Source organism: Sciurus carolinensis, chromosome X, assembly GCF_902686445.1.
Source record: "Sciurus carolinensis chromosome X, mSciCar1.2, whole genome shotgun sequence".
Classification (NCBI taxonomy): Eukaryota; Metazoa; Chordata; class Mammalia; order Rodentia; family Sciuridae; genus Sciurus; species Sciurus carolinensis.
The window spans coordinates 22,581,920-22,593,604 of record NC_062232.1 but is presented as its reverse complement, the minus strand read 5'-3'; the positions used below and the strand labels follow the sequence as shown (position 1 = coordinate 22,593,604).

Below are 11,685 nucleotides of genomic sequence, written 5' to 3'. Positions count from 1 at the left end.
GATAATCTTTAAAAAAATGTTTTAGTTGTAGATGGACACAATACCTTTATTTATTTATTTATTTTATATGGTGCTGAGAATTGAACCCAATGTCTCACACATGCTAGGCAGGTGTTCTACCACTGAGTCACAACCCAAGCCCCCTCAGAATCTTAAGGATGGAAAAAAGGAAAGACATTTCATTTAATAAATCTTAAGAGCTGTACTAGTAGAAGGTTAATTTGTTATTTTAAAAGTTTTTATTTTTTATTTTTCTGCTATTACACCAACCTAATTTTTTTTTTTACTTTGGAAATGACTTCAGACTACCCAAACTTAAAAAAATAGTACAAATAACTCCTGTTCTTCACCTTCACCCAGGTTCATCAGTTGTTAATAGACTGTCTTTTATGCTTTCTGTGTCTCTGTCTCTCTCTATTTTTCTCTCCCTCTGAAATATTTGTAAGTTACAGGGATTGTTTATCATTTCTCCTAAATATTTCATATCACATTATGTGGTTTTCAGGAACAGAAATATCCTCTTTAATAATCAGTATAATCATCAAAATCAGGGTATATAACACTGATACTATTGTATCATCTAAACTGCATTCTTATTCAAATTATTCCAATTGTTCCAATAATCTCCTTTGTAGCAACTTTTTTTTTTCCCATCAAGGATCCAATCCAGGATCAAATTTTCATACAATTGTCATTTTTCTTAGGCTCCTATAATTTGAACAGTCCTTAAGAATTTCTTTACTTTTCATAACATTGACATTTGAAGAGTTAAAACCAGTAATTTTGTACAATGTCTTTCAAATGTGGAATGTCTAAATGCCTTTTTTTATTAGATTTGGGTTCTGAATTTGAGGTATGTTGTGTTTTTATTAATGCATCAAGTCAGGATGCACAAGGTGTTGTTTTGTCTCATTATTAGTGATATTGACTTTGATCACTTACAGTGTCATCTGCTTTTTTCATAGTATAGTTACTGTTTTCCCTTTTGTAGTTAATAAGTAATTTGAGGTAAACACTTTGAAGTTGTTCTAATATCTTGTCCTCTTACATTTTTACTCACTGGTGTTAGCATACATTCATGATTGTTACTGGAATTAATCATAATTCCTGAAAAATTTTGGATTTTATTGCAACACTCTTGCTCCATTTCTATCCCTTCTCTTCTCTTTTCTCCTTTCCTCTGTGCCTCCCTCCCTCCTCAGTCATTATGGACCAATATATTCTGATTTACTTTTATGGGTTATGTAATGTTGTTGTCATTTTCATTATCATTAATATCAAATTGTCCCAGATTTACCATTGGAAATCCATTTGAGCTAGCTTCTGTTTCTTTTTGACCTTTCCTTACCATTCTTTGAGAATTTCCATACGTTGTTGCAGAAAAAGGTGTTCTAGATGTGTTTTTCTTTGCCTTAGCCCCAGAATCAAAGATTTGTTTAAGAGACTTTCTGTAAAAGTTTTGATTATATTTTAGTTATATAGATGTATTCTTTCTAATACTTCCTTTCCCTACCATCTAGTTCTTATTCCTTTTTTTCTTTTTCTCTACAGCCAAGGTGAATATTTTGTCCACCCTATTGCACAGGTTGATGGTCTTTCCCTTATTCTACTTGGTTCCACTCAATGATTGGGAGGGTGGGTAGTTGGTTCTGAAAGAGGAAAGAGCAAAAGTCATTTTTGTGTGTGTATAATTTCAGTAATATTTTATTTTCTTGCTGTGTTAGTCTGCTTTCCATCACCGTGACAAAATGCCTGAGATAAACATCTTAATAAGAGGAAAGATTTATTTTGGTTCATGGTTTCATTGATTTCTGTCCATGGTTGGCTGGCTTCAGTGCTTTTAGTTCTGTGGTAAAGCAGAACATCACAGTGGGGAACATGTGGTAGAGTAAAGTGACTTAGCTCATGGTGACCAGGAAGCAGAGAGAGAGAGAGAGAGAGAGAGAGAGAGAGAGAGAGAGAGAGAGAGAGAGGGAGAGAGAGAGAGAGCAAGGGGTCAGGAACAAAATAAACCCTTCAAAGGTTTGCCTCCAGTAATCTACTTCTTCTACCTAAGTCCTACTTCCTAAAGATCGTACCACCTCATAATAGTGCCATAGGCTGGGAACCAAGCCTTTATTTAGCACATTTGGGGTACATTTCATATATAAACCATAATGTTTACCATGTCAGGTTTGTTGATTTAGTTTTCTTCCTTTTTTTTTTTTTTTTTTTTTTTTTTTTTTTTTTTTTGCTTTGATTGAGGTATTGCACAGCTGACAAAATGGCATTTACCTTAACAATTGTATAGTGGGTGGATTGTGTAAAAAACTAACACTGAACTAGATTTCAGGATATCTAATTTATAACACTGACTCTATCTAAATCTTGGCAAACCAGTTTGATTCTCTGATTCTGTTTTCTCAGCTTTAAAATGAGAATGGTCTCCTTTTCTGATGGATCTGAGAGAAATACTGTATATAAGGAATTTTTAATCTGTGAAATAGTATTTCTTTGCTTCGAATTTATTTTTCCCCTTAAGAAACACAAGCAATTTGCACTGGAAAATAACTAAAAATACCATCATATAAATTTATTGCACTATGAAGACAGATTAAGTACTAATATAAGGTATTGAAGCAAACTCAAAACAAATTTGAGGAATTGTTATTTTATTTATAAATATATTTTTTAAATTAAGTGGACAAATTATAATGGTCAGGTTTTTATTTGCTTCAATAGGCTCATTATAAAGTAATTTGTCATAATGCTGACATTTTATAACTAGATATGAGGAAGGTTTAATGATTATTTAGATTCTACTTTTCACATAATGGAGGTTTATAACTGTGAATTTATTGAATGAAAGAAGAAATCATATCATTATAAAGGTATCACAATATTCTTTTCACCCAAGAAAGAGCCTATTTATAATACTAAGTTTAAATAATTTGAGATTTATGGTTGGGAAACTGAATATACAAAGGAACAAGGACCAGATCATATGTAAAAATAGAACTATGACCACAAGCTCTGAAATAACCAAAGAAACCAAAATTCAACCTCTGTAGCAGTTGACTCCAGATGGTCAAGACTAGGTCAGTAACTGCCAGCTCCCCCAATTTTTGTCCTTACTTACAACTTAGGACCAATAAGAGAAAGCCAATTTTTTTCCTTTAACCACTCAGATATGATGTCTCACTTCTAGTTAGCCTGCTTCTAGCTTTCCCAGACAAATAACCTCCAGTCAGGGTGTAACTAAACCCTAGCTTTATGTTACTCTAAAGCTTTCCCACTGTCCTGCCTACCTTTGAGGATCTGCCAAATACAAGTGATGGTGATTGACTCCTTTGTTCAAGCAAGCTATGACAAAACAATTTTTCCTTATTCTCATTTGGGTGGTATTAATTTTCATATTATCATTTTTGATAGATTTCCTTGTAGCTTTCTATATAACCTACATTAAAAGTATTTATAAGAAATTTGAGTTCACAATTATATTGTTAAGTTCTTTTTATCTTGCCTTTTATTGTATTTAATGAAAGGTTTGCCAAACATCTGCCCTGTTTAAAATGTAATTATGAGTAAATATAAGGAGACAATTAACATTCTCTGGTCATTTAAAATCTGTATTGTGCTTTTTTTTTTGGTATTGGGGAATTAATCCAGGGGTGCTTAACCACTGAGCCACATCCCCAGCCCTTTTTTGTGTTTTTTTTAGAGACAGGGTCTCACTGGGATTATAGGTGTGCACCACCACTCCTGGCCTGTATTGTGTTTTCTTGAAAAAACAAAATATTTCTTCTGAAATAGTGTGCAGGGGTAAAGGTCAGAATATGTGGATAGAATCAATTGAACACATATTAACATTTTCTCTTTTCTGTAAACTTGAAAACTAGCCTTGTTCTAAAATCATATTTTGGATCTTAAGTAAGTTGGTTCATTTAGCATGGATGGTCAATCAATAAAATCAATAAAAGATCTAACATTAGATTATCTCTGGACTTAGATATTGGTTCATACAGTCAGTTTTCCTTCACAGAGACTTAAACTTGTCTAAGCACAAGTGGTCAAGGCAATTATGGAAAAATACTGTTCTTTGGCTAGTGAGATCTGGCTTCTAGAAAAGTAGACCAGTATTTATCAAATCACTAAGCATTTCTATACATTCTTTCTGGATAGAGTTTCCATTTATAGATTACAGACTCTTCAACCAGAGAGACCTACCTATACTTGACCCTTGAATTTATTATATTTTAACTATGCCTTGGTCAAGTTCCTCACGTTAGCTAATGCTCACTCTCCACAAGTACAAATCTGTTATTGTGTTCACTTTTCCATTCTAGCTATTAACATTCCCTATCTACTTTATCCATTCAAGTCCTACCATCTTTTAGATAAAATTAAATTGTAATTTACCTAATTACATATTACAAATCCCATTTAGATTCAGAGACAGTTTTTTTCTTTTCAAGTCTATAGCACCTATAACTTATAATGTCAAATAGCATTCCTAAAATTGGACCAAACACTTTTTTATACATTTATTTGTTTGTTTATTTATTTTATATATTCTATGGTGCTGAGGATTGAACCCAGTGCCTCACACATGCTAGTCAAGCACTCTACCACTGAGCTACAGCCCCAGTCCCTGAACTAAATACTTCTTGAAGTCAGGGACAATGTATTGGTTTGCCTTTGGATCTCATATGGAACACTGTAGCACTGTATCCTTGCATGTGCATTGAATTGAATGGAAATTCATTAAATGTAATTGTGTTTAACTCTGGCTTATAATTCTCTGTGTCTCACAGTGTTTAGGGTGATTATTAGTTCAGTACAGGTACTCAGTAAAATGTTTCTTGGCTGATTGGTAGTTAATGACCCACTTTCTTAGTCATAACTTAGGGACTAAGAAAATTTGATGACTAAAAGGTATCACAAAGTGATGTTTGTAAATTTTTGTAGGTTTATCTTTATATATATATATATGTATACATGTGAGTATGTATTTTAATTTTGAATCTCAGTTCATGATATTTACTCCTCATATTCCTTGGTGGGATAAAAGAGAAGGAATTCAGTCAAATGAATAAAGAACCTATCTGTTAAACTAGGATCTCATCACATAAGTTGCTCCCTTTCTTCTGTTTGGTTAACATTTATCTTTTATATCTGTTCCCTAGAGACATCATCAATGACTCATAAGATCTTAAGGAGAGTTATATTTTCATGGAAGATGACTGGAAAAGTTCATGCACACATATATTAATTTATTTCCTTATTCCTCACTTTTAAAAGGGGGGAAGTGGTCATTATTATTATTATTTTTGCAATTATCACCATTAGTCTTTGTCTCAATGTGAAAGATATTTTTAAAAATTTTGTTGTGGGAGGATTTGTCATGAGGATCCAAAGATCCAACGTTTATTGACTGTCTAACATGTACCAATCATTGTGCTTACTTATCTTACTGAATTCTTGTGATAACCTTGGGGAGTGGGATTTTGTAGCTATATGTTCATATTAGAATTTGATAAAAAAAGAGGTTTTAAAGTTGAAAATTGCTGTTCAAAGAGGCTAAACTAAGTGAATTGGGTGTTTTTATTCACTTATTATTCTAGGTTAGATTATACCACATTTTTAATTAAAAAATATAATTGCTATAAGTATGTTTATGTCTAAATACATGTGTGTATGTGATGAGTTAGAAATAAGTGAATTAAATGGAATTTCTCTTTTATGACTATTTTAGTAGTGGGGATTGGACCCAGGGGTCCTCTACCACTGAGCTACATCCCCAACCCTTTTTATTTTTATTTTGAGGCCAATTCTAATTTGCTGAGGGTCTTGCTGAGTTGATGAGGCTGGCCTTGAACTTATGATCCTCAGCAATCCTGAGTTGCTGAGATTACAGGCTTGTGCCACTGCGCCCAGCGATTCTTTTATGATTTTTAATGTTCAATTCAAGTGGTCAGGTGTCCCTTCCTAAATGTCTCAGGCCTAGTGAAGAAAAAAAAAAAGAAAACTATTTACATACTTTTCCTTGAGGGACCTAGTAATTCCTTCTTCAGTGACAGTGAACTCAAATTTTAACATCACCATGCAGATCATTTTCACACACATGCTCACCCCTATGAAATCAAGCTTTTAATAAGTTTTATGACAAACAGAACTAGAAGCATGACAGTTTATAACTTCATTAATACCAAGTCTCTTTAGCAGGGCATTAAAAGGATTTTAGCATTAAATGGGCCACTACTAAAATACTCAAGAGATATACTGCTTATATATGCCAGAATAGGCAAGAAATATATCTTAGTGGATAACTGGCTTACTTATGCAGAGTTCTGTTTGTCACATGTAAAGAAATCCCAAATCATAAATGATTAAGGAAGAATAAAATTAAAATGATCTGGATTCTAATTAAAAATTTAAATTATTTCAGTGTTAAATGTACTGGTTCAGTATTCTTTACTGTATACATTATTTTCCTCTTTTATCTGGTGTCCTAATAATATCAAATAATGGCAAGGTCTGTTCATTAATTTTTTGCTCTCTGTGTTGGGAAGTTATCAGAGAAGTGCAGCAAACTATGAATGAAAAAGAAACCAAGGCCCTTTCCCTTTAGGAACTGATAGCCATTATGGGAAAATAAGGTTTATCATGTGGAGTTTATATAAAGTAAGGGACTGAATAAAAAATCATTGCTACAGAAATCCAGAGGCAGGAGAGCATAGTGTGAATTAGAGGATGACAAAAGTGTTGATAGAAGCATTAAAAATGAAATATAATGGACTAGTTATGATTATAGAGTCTTCAACTAGAGAGACCTACCCACACTTGACCCTTGAGTTTATAGTATTTTAGTTGTGCCTTAGTGGTCACACTCCTCAGGTTAGACAATGCTCACTCTCTCCATGTACAATGAGGATTCTAATTGAAATTATAGCATAATGTTGTTGGGAAGGTGAAATAAAATAACATTTTTTTTTGTTTGTTTGTTTGTTTTTTTGCAGTGCTGGGGATTGAACCCAGGGCCTCGTGCTTGGGAGACAAGCACTCTACCAACTGAGCTATATTCCCAGCCCCAGAAATGATTTCTTTAAGCTGGGTGTGGTGACACATGCCTATGATCCCAATGACTTGGGAGGCTGAGGTAGGAAGGTCCCAAGTTCGAGGCCAGCATCAGTAATTTAGAAAGACCCTCAGCAAATTAGTGAGACCCTGTCTCAAAATTAAAAAAAAATGTATATATAAAAAGGACTTGGAATGTGGTTCAGTGGTAAAGTCCCTGAGTTAAATCCCCAGTAATAATAAATAAATAAATAGACAAATAAATAAATAAATTGCCTTCTTATGACACACAGTAAGCCTTCAATGGAAGATATTTATTACTGATACCGTAATTATTGAGAGAATAATACTTTTTTTTTTTTGGTGCTGAGGATTGAACCCAAGGGTGCTTAACCACTGAGCCACATCCCCAGCTCTTTTTAAATATTTTATTTAGAGATGAGGTCTCACTGAGCTGCTAAATGCCTCACTCATTACTCTGCTGAGGCTGTCTTTGAACTCTCTCCTTCTGCCTCGGTCTCCTGAGTTGCTGGGATTCCAGGTGTGTGCCACCACACTTGGCACAGGAACTAATATTTGAGACTGATTTTGAAGTCATTGGATTTATTCCAGATTTACATTAGATAAGGTACAAAGGAAAAGGCAGGTGCCTAGGGTTCCCAAATAATTGAAACAGTGTTTTTAAGAAACACTAAGTATGAAAGTCATTTGCCATAGTAATTTACCTTAATATGATGCTTTACAGTTTGTGAAACAGTTTTATTGACATAATAACATTGCAATCTTTCAAAAAAAATATTGTGAAGGAACTGAGTGTGGTGGTAAATGCCTGTAATCCCAGCTATTTGGGAGGCTAAGGCAGAAGGATCACAAGTGTGAGACCATCCTCAGTAATTTGGTGAGATCTTGTCTCAAAATAAAATAAAATGGCTGGGGATGTAGCTCAGTAGTAAAGCACTTGCCTAGATGCACATGGCCCTGGGCTTGCTCCAAAAACTACAAAGAGAGAGAAAGAAAGAGAGACAGAGAGAGAGGAGAGAGAGAGAAAAAAATGTGAGTTCAAGTTCAGCACTCTTTCAACTGAATTTGCTCAATGAACAAAATGCGAGTTGGTTTTTGGAGAAAAGGATCAATAAGTTCTTTATGGTTTTGGTTGCCAATATAGAGTTAAACTGAATTGGTAAGTGGAGGAGTAATTGGGACTAAGGAAGCTCAGATTAAATTTTTAATCATTAATGTAGGGAAAACTACAAGAAACGATGAGAACAGGGTTCTATTCCATGATCTTCACTGCAGGATCTCCAGGGTAGGAGTTCAGCAATGTTTGTTTAGTAAAAGTGTGTTTGACGCAAGGGAAAGTGACAGTGAGCTATTAAAGTGATCTGATATAAAGTAGATAGGAGGATGCCATTGGGAACTAAGACAGAATGCAATTGAAAATTTATATGATGAATAGCTGAAGAAAGTGACAAGAAGGATGCAGTAGTTAGTAGATGATGAAAAGTAACTGAATACTTCTTACAGAGCACCATTTTCCCAATTTCCAAGTAATAGAGCATCCACTTTTTACTTTGAAAGGACTAGATGATTGAGTTGAGAAAGGTATGTTCCAGCATGTGTTTTTCCTTGTCTTTGATGCTTTAATACAGGAGACATGATTATATATTTAGAGGAACCTGGAAATTCCACCAGAAAACTTTTAGAACTCATACGTGAATTCAGTAAAGTAGCAGGTTACAAGATCAATGCTCATAAATCCAATGCATTTTTATACATAAGTGATGAATCTTCAGAAAGAGAAATTAGGAAAACTACCCCATTCACAATAGCATTGAAAAAAATAAAATACTTGGGAATCAATCTCACAAAAGAGGTGAAAGACCTCTACAATGAGAACTACAGAACACTAAAGAAAGAAATTCAAGAAAACTTTAGAAGATGGAAAGATCTCCCATGTTCCTGGATAGGCAGAATTAATATCGTCAAAATGGCTATACTACCTAAAGTGCTATACAGATTCAATGCAATTCCAATTAAAATCCCAATGATGTACCTTACAGAAATAGAGCAAGCAATTATGAAATTCATCTGGAAGAATAAAAAACCTAGAATAGCTAAAGCAATCCTCAGTAGCAAGAGCGAAGCAGGGGGTATTGCAATACCAGATCTTCAACTCTACTACAAAGCAATAGTAACAAAAACGGCATGGTATTGGTACCAAAATAGACAGGTAGATCAATGGTACAGAATAGAGGACATGGACACAAACCCAAATAAATACAATTTTCTCATACTAGACAAAGGTTCCAACAATATGCAATGGAGAAAAGATAGCCTCTTCAACAAATGGTGCTGGGAAAACTGGAAAACCATATGCAATAGAATGAAATTAAACCCCTATCTCTCACCCTACACAAAACTCAACTCAAAATGGATCAAGGACCTCGGAATCAGACCAGAGACCCTGCATCTTATAGAAGAAAAAGTAGGTCCAAATCTTCAACTTGTTGGCTCAGGATCAGATTTCCTTAACAGGACTCCCATAGCACAAGAAATAAAAGCAAGAATCAACAACTGGGATAGATTCAAACTTAAAAGCTTTCTCTCAGCAAAGGAAACTATCAGAAATGTGAAGAGAGAGCCTACAGAGTGGGAGAATATCTTTGCCAACCATACCTCAGATAGAGCACTAATTTCCAGAATCTATAAAGAACTCAAAAAACTCTACACGAAGAATACAAATAATCCAATAAACAAATGGGCTAAGGAAATGAACAGACACTTCACAGAAGAAGATGTACAAGTAATCACCAGATATATGAAAAAATGTTCAACATCCCTAGTAATAAGGGAAATGCAAATCAAAACTACCCTAAGATTTCATCTCACCCCAATTAGAATGGCGATTATCAAGAATACAAGCAACAATAGGTGTTGGCGAGGATGTGGTGAAAAAGGAACACTCATACATTGCTGGTGGGGTTGCAAATTAGTGCAGCCACTCTGGAAAGCAGTGTGGAGATTCCTCAGAAAGCTTGGAATGGAAACACCATTTGACCCAGCTATCCCACTCCTTGGCCTATACCCAAAGGACTTAAAATCAGCATACTACAGAGATACAGCCACATCAATGTTCATTGCTGCTCAATTCACCATAGCCAGATTGTGGAACCAACCTAGATGCCCTTCAGTTGATGAATGGATAAAGAAACTGTGGCATATTTATACAATGGAATATTACTCCGCAATGAAGAATGATAAAATTATGGCATTTGTAGGCAAATGGTCGAAATTGGAGAATATCATGCTAAGCGAGATAAGCCAATCTCAAAAAACTAAAGGACGAATGATCTCGCTGATAAGCGGATGAGGACATATAATGGGGGGTGGGAGGGGCTAGCATTAGGTTTAGGGTTAGGTTTAGAGTTAGGCTAAGGAGAGCGGCAAGAATGAAGGAAAGAAGGACTGTGTAGAGGGAAAAGAGGGGTGGGAGGGGTGGGGGGAGGGGAAAAATAAAATAAACATCATTACCCTATGTAAATGTAAAAAATAAAAAAAAATAAAAAAAAGATACATATATATGTATCTTCTATTAAAAAAAATCAAAGGATGGAAAAAAAATACAGGAGAAATGGGTAAAGTGGTGAATTGCAAGTTGGTTATACTCAGGTAAACTATGGAAATCCTCCCTTACACATTAGTTAGCTTCAACTAACTGGATGCTCAAGAACCCATTTGTCCCCAGTCTCCTATCCTCCACTTATGGAAGTGGCCTAAATGGAATAAGGCAGATGGGCAATGAGTCCAGACTCAGAACATAGTTGAAGGGTCACAGGAAGGGAAGGCTACACTAACAGTTGCTTAGCAATGAAGAAGAGAGGTGCCTACTGAAGTAAAGACCAGGAGAGGGGCCTGAAGGTGCCTGGCTTAATAGGTGACCACTTACTCAACTCCCTTCTGGCTTCTGAAGGAACGTACAAATGATACTCCTTTGATAGGAGGTCTGGTGGTCAGTAGGCTCTGGCTTTGACCTTAGATCCTTACATCTAGTTCTTTTGGGGGTCCATGCAAACCTCCTTAAATGTTCCTTCTTCCCTTTTTCTCTTTCCTTCCAACCTGCTCCTGCAAGGACATCTTCAAAGACTAATCTAGGAGGAAACTCTGAATCTCATTTGTCGTGATTTTTATTATTTTAGGTCATTTATAACAGTCTGAATTAAATATATTCTCTGGGATTTCTCATTAAAAGATTTCTGAAAGAAGAATGCTTTTAAATGGGAAAACTGTCAGGCTTATGATTATATAGGGAATATTATAATGTTTCTCAGAAATGTTAGGGAAATATATAATCATAGGGGCTACTGCACTTTATTATGAAGAATACAATTAAAATTATCTAGAGCAATCATTGTCCTCCTTCTGTGTGTAAAGGGGTTGCTGATTTGAAAATAAAACAGATATCACCATTTCCCCATGCTTGCTTTATATAACACCAAGGTTTTAAATAATACATCACTTTATTTAAAATCTATTTACATGGTAATTGCCACTGTATAATGTATGAAAGATCACTTCACTGAGTTTAAATCTGGTTTGCACTGTGGGCTTGACATATATTTTATTATTTTT

At 34.8% G+C, this 11,685-nt stretch overlaps 1 non-coding gene across 1 annotated transcript; it reads right to left on the bottom strand.

The window, feature by feature from the left end:
- Positions 1 to 6,993: 6,993 nt before the first annotated feature.
- Positions 6,994 to 7,068, bottom strand: Trnag-ccc (transfer RNA glycine (anticodon CCC)). The gene has a single exon. It is a non-coding gene; the product is annotated as a tRNA-Gly (tRNA).
- Positions 7,069 to 11,685: the final 4,617 nt, after the last annotated feature.